We start from the raw sequence: 5,409 nt of genomic DNA on the forward strand, positions 1-5,409 counted from the left end.
CTTGAACTCTGGGCCTGGGCGCTGTCCCTCAGCTCTTCAGCTCAAGGCGAGCGCTCTACCACTTGAGCTACAGTGCCACTTCCGGCACTGTTTTCTAGTGGTTTATTGGAGATAGGAGTCTCACGGTCTTTCCTGCTCAGGCTGGCTTTGAACAGCGATCCTCAGATCTCAGCCTCCTGAGTAGCTAGGATTACAAGCGTGAGCCACCAGCGCCCGGCTTATTTTCAAGTCTTATAAAGGACTAGTTCCTCCCTTGGTTAATTAAAGACTTGTATATGAAATATGCTTGCATAAAAATAAATATATGTGATATAATGTCTTCATGTGTGTTGTATAATCACAAATGTGGCCATGTGGCTATTTTAAATAAACAGAACAGGAATTCTCTTTTCTAAACACCATAACCTCTGTTCTCTCTCTGGTGAGCTGTAACACTGACTTTGGTGTATTTGACTGGAGGGTCATTGTCTTCAGCTTTTGGTCACATTCCCTCACCGGAGAAAGAAAAGCAGCACAGGACAACAACAATGGGCGTAGGTCTGGGGATGTCCTCCCATAACTATCGCTCCTATTTGTGTCTTTCCATGTACCATCGAGCAGATCCTACGACTTGGTCATTAGTTAATCACCTTGTGAAAGTTAAGGTTCTTTACCAACTGGAGTTATTCTTCAAAGCTCCTAACAGCACTGACAGAATTTCATTGAGTTCAGAGTGTATCTCAAACTTGAAATGAGGAAAATGTGTTCTTTCCTTGTTAGGCACCTGCCACCTATGATGCCGTGATGGAGATGGAGTATGTGGACATGGTGGTGAACGAGGTTCTCAGGCTGTACCCCATTGCTGGCCGACTTGAGAGGGTCTGTAAGGCAGATGTGGAAATCAATGGAGTGGTTATTCCCAAAAACACCGTGGTGATGGTACCAATTTATGCTCTTCAACGGGACGCCAAGTACTGGCCAGAGCCTGAGGAATTCCGCCCTGAGAGGTAAGCTGGCTGGGGGAAAAGGCACCTTCCCCAACACGGTGGCTTCTAGCACTTCGCATGGTCTCATGCTATAGAAGGCAGAGTGTTCCTGTTCAGTGATTCACACTAATGTCTTTATCTTCAGCAATTTTTTTAATATCACAAGCATAACAAATTTGGATAAAAACTTATAAAAATGGACCAGAAAAGGGGATACTAAGTCTCAAGTCTAGAAATAATAATTTGTTAGTGATGTGGTATATATATTCTTAGGAGCACACTTTTTTTTTTCTGTTGGTCATGGGGCTTGAACTCTAGGCCTGGAACTGTCCCTGAGCTCTTCAAGGTGAGTGCTCTACCACTTGAGCCATGCACCACTTCTGCTTTTCTGGTGGTTTAATTGGAGATAAGTCTCATGGACTTCCCTGCCCAGGCTGGCTTTGAACCATGATCCTCAGATCTCAGCCTCCTGAGTAGCTAGGATTACAGGTGTGAGCCACTGGTACCTGGTTAGACGCACACTTTTATGCATATAATTGTACTGTATTTTATTTTATTTTTTGTTGTTGTTGTTTTGTTGGTCATGTTGCTTGAGCCTAGAACCTGGACACTGTTCCTAAGCAATTAGGCACTCAAGGCTAGTGCTCTACCACTTTGAGCCACAGAACCACTTCCAGTTTTGTGGAGATAAGATCTCCTGGGTTTTCCTGTGGGTGCTGGCTTTGAGCCATGCTCCTCAGATCTCAGCCTCCTAAATAGTTAGGAGGACAGGCATGATTTTCCAGCACCTAGCTGGATTTTATTTTTAAAGAAGTGCGGTTAGTATTATGCTCACCTTTGGTCCTCTGCTCCATCCAGGCCTGAGCCCCTCCCATCCCTAGAATTCCCGCCATGCAGCTGGCCCCTTCCTCTCTCCGCCCAGATCCACCGGGGCTCCCATCCACCTCACTTCCCACCCTTAGACCCCTCCTGCTAGCTCGGAGGCAATGTGCTCCCTCGTGGGGGAAATATGGCTCCTCTAATAAACCTTATAATAATCTTTCTCCTGTGCCTGCCTGCCTCTGCATGGTCCCCTGGGATGGATGGGATGGATCCCTTCATTCTGTCTGTAAGGCCACCTGGGCCTTGGTGGACTAACCGAGCCCCACCTCCGCTATCTAACAGAAATCTTGGCCAAGTGCCCAGAATTTGCAGCTAGGGCCTACGGCGGCCAAGGGCCCCCGTGGAGAAAACGTGAGGATGTTTCTCCCCCATTGGTGGCCCATATGGGGCTTCCCGGTGGATTTGCTGCACCTTCCACTTCAGAAGGGGGTCCGACCAGCTGCCCCAGGACCCATCCTGAGATCCTACACTCTGGTCACTAGAGGGCTACCAAGGTTCCTGCTTGCCTCTGAGTGGCCCCCTGGGATGGGTGTGAGGCATCCCTTCAAGTGCTTTCTTAGTAATTTATAGTCTTGACTGCCTCATGTTAATATATTACATACACACACACACACACACACAGAGGTAGATGGATGGATCTATAGAGGAAAGACTGAATGATTGATTGATTTAGTCCTCTAATTACAGAGGGATATAATTTACACCCGTATTTCAGCCACTTGTGGATCAAACATCTTTGCAAAATATGGAACAGTATCAAATATATACAACAGTATTGAATATATACCAAACAGTAAAATAAAAGTATTTTACCAAATTTATATTACAGAGTACCTATAAGAAATCTAGAGGTATTTTAAAGTATATGCTAGCATATATTTAAAGTCTTTTGCAAATAGTCTGCCATTTCTTAACAGGGCCTTAAGCATCTACGGATTATGTGTTGTTTGGATGTTGCGACTAATCCTCATAGAAAGGGCAAAGTGTGTGTGCATGTGTGTGTGTATGCACATGGATGCATGGGTGGGTGTGTACAAAGATTTAGGATGACTGTATGCTTCTGCCATTGTTTGTTCTATGCTCTCTGCATTTAGGTGTTTGGGTATTTTATTCCCTCTGGTTTTGTGTGCCATCCCCTTTAGCTGTCTAAATCTACTTGCACCTCCCCGCCCCCCTCTCCCCCCATATATCACAGTTTAGGAAACATAGTCATCTCCCACTGATTAGTCATTGGTCCTGATCCTCCAGGATGATCACAGAAGTGAGGCTGGGCCTGATGGTTCAGGCAGCCTCACTGAATCCAGAGGAGACTGTGGGTCCCCATGGCACTTCCTCAGACGTGTTGATTGAGCCAGCGCTTCTGGAAATGTGGCGCCAGGGGAAGGCTTTGGGCACAGTTACAATCTAGAAAATAGCTTCATTGTTGTGTTGGTAAACAACAAGTGGAATTTTAAAATCAAAAGATGTACGATCTTGACCTCAAATATCTCAGAACTGGGGTCTTCCTGGTAGCAGAGGCCTTCTCTTGTGGGCTGTGCTGTCTCTAGAGCCAGCATGAAGTGTGCCCCTTGCTCTGGTTGAAGGAAGGAGAAGAAATCAAACTGCAGATCAGAGAACTCTCTGCTCTCCACGCTGCCTGCAACTGCAGTGCTGCTTGTAAATGAGTCACTTCTGTGTCCCCACACATCTCAACCAGACTGGAAATGCTTCTAGGGTGCTTACAATTCTTTTGTTGTTGGTTAGGCATTTTTAAAATATAATTTCATTGTTGTTACTAAGATGTTGTACAACAGGGCTACATTTCCTAAGTCAGATGATGAGTACATTTCTTTTGCTGTAATGGTGGTGATGGTATTTGTTTTTATGTTTGGCTTTTTCTTCTTTTTAGAGTCAGTGCAGAAAGGAAGGAAGGAATGGCAAATTAATGCAATCGTGGTATTCAGTTTGTGCTATAGCTTACAGGTCTTACAGCAAAACCACATGGGAGCCAGGGTCTGCTGGTTCACTCCTGTAATCTTAACTAGTCAGGAGACTGAGATCTGAAGATCATGGTTCAAAGCTAGCCCAGGCAGGAAAGTCTGTGAGATTGTTATCTTCAGTGAACCATCAGAAAACAAGAATTGTCACTATGGCTCATAAGCGGTGAGATAGCCTTGAGCTGAAGAGTTCTGAGACAGCACCCAGGTCCTGAGTTCAAGCTCCACAACTAACAAAAAATCAAACCAAATTCTAGCAGGATTTCATTCAACAATCCTACCTTGTACTGTTTAGAGCAGTCTGAAGTTCAGCCACAAATATCTGGGTTCTTGAGGTGTTCATGTTTTCCCCACTTTCGTTGTTTCAGGTTCAGCAAGAAGAACAAGGAAAGCATCAATCCTTACATCTACATGCCCTTTGGAGCTGGGCCCAGAAACTGCATCGGCATGAGGTTCGCTCTCATGAACATCAAACTTGCTCTTGTCAGACTCATGCAGAATTTCTCCTTCCAACCTTGCAAGGAGACCCAGGTCAGTATACTTCCTAAATGAACAATATTTTATGGTAGTTGTTGAGAGCCAAATACTGGGGCTTGAACTCAGGCCCTCACACTCTCCCCTGAGCTATTTGCTCAAGGCTGGTGCTGTACCACTTGAGCTACACCTCCACTTTCCAGCTTTTTGCTGGTGAATTGGAGAAGAGAATCTTAGGGACTTTTACTATCCTTACTAACTTTATAAAGTGTCATCTCAGCCTCATGATTAGCTAGGATTATGGGCATGAGCTACGGCAACTGGCTTTGTGGGATATTTGTGGGGGGGTTTGCTTTATTGCTTTTTTTAAATTGAGAGGCCTATTGTCAGGCAAGTATATACTTGTTCATCTTTTAATATTTAAAGCAAAGAATCTTTATTAGTGTTGTAATGAGTCCATTTCCTAGATTTCTCAAAATGGGAACCAGATCTTTTGTTTGATAAAATCGAAGAAGGAAGCTGATGTCCACTCGGTGCAGATTAGGATGTCATGGCTCTGCTGAGGGTCTTGACCTGAGTGCATTTGAACTTCTTGTCATCTGGAGTCAGGATGCATGATTGTGACCTATAATGATACTGTGATTGCCATATTTGAAAGGGTTCTCCTCTGCCAGAGCTTCCAAAGGCTTCCAAAGGACATGCTTAGTTCCAAGGGTCATATATTTAAAATTCTGATCTTGCTTTACAGTGCGATTCCTGCATGGGAGATCAGACATAGATAGATAGAGAGATAGATAGATAGATAGACAGACAGATAGAAAGACAGAGACAGACAGATAGATCAGACAGATAGACAGACAGACAGACAGACAGACAGACAGACAGACAGATAGATAGATAGATAGATAGATAGATAGATAGATAGATAGATAGATAGATAGATAGATAGATAGATAGATAGTTTCTACTTCACGTATGGCTTTGGGGCAGCTGTGTCACTTTCCTCTTTTTTTTAATTTTATTTTATTTTATTTGTGAACATACTGTACAGAGGGGTTACAATTGCATGGGCAGGATAATGCATACATTTCTTACCAAGCATTGCCGCCGCC

General features: G+C 44.1%; 1 pseudogene; it reads left to right on the top strand.

Annotated features, from left to right (window-relative positions):
• Nucleotides 1-5,409, top strand: part of LOC105990912 — a 16,201-nt pseudogene that overhangs the window by 7,584 nt on the left and 3,208 nt on the right.

Source organism: Dipodomys ordii, unplaced genomic scaffold (assembly GCF_000151885.1).
Source record: "Dipodomys ordii isolate 6190 unplaced genomic scaffold, Dord_2.0 Scaffold68, whole genome shotgun sequence".
Classification (NCBI taxonomy): Eukaryota; Metazoa; Chordata; class Mammalia; order Rodentia; family Heteromyidae; genus Dipodomys; species Dipodomys ordii.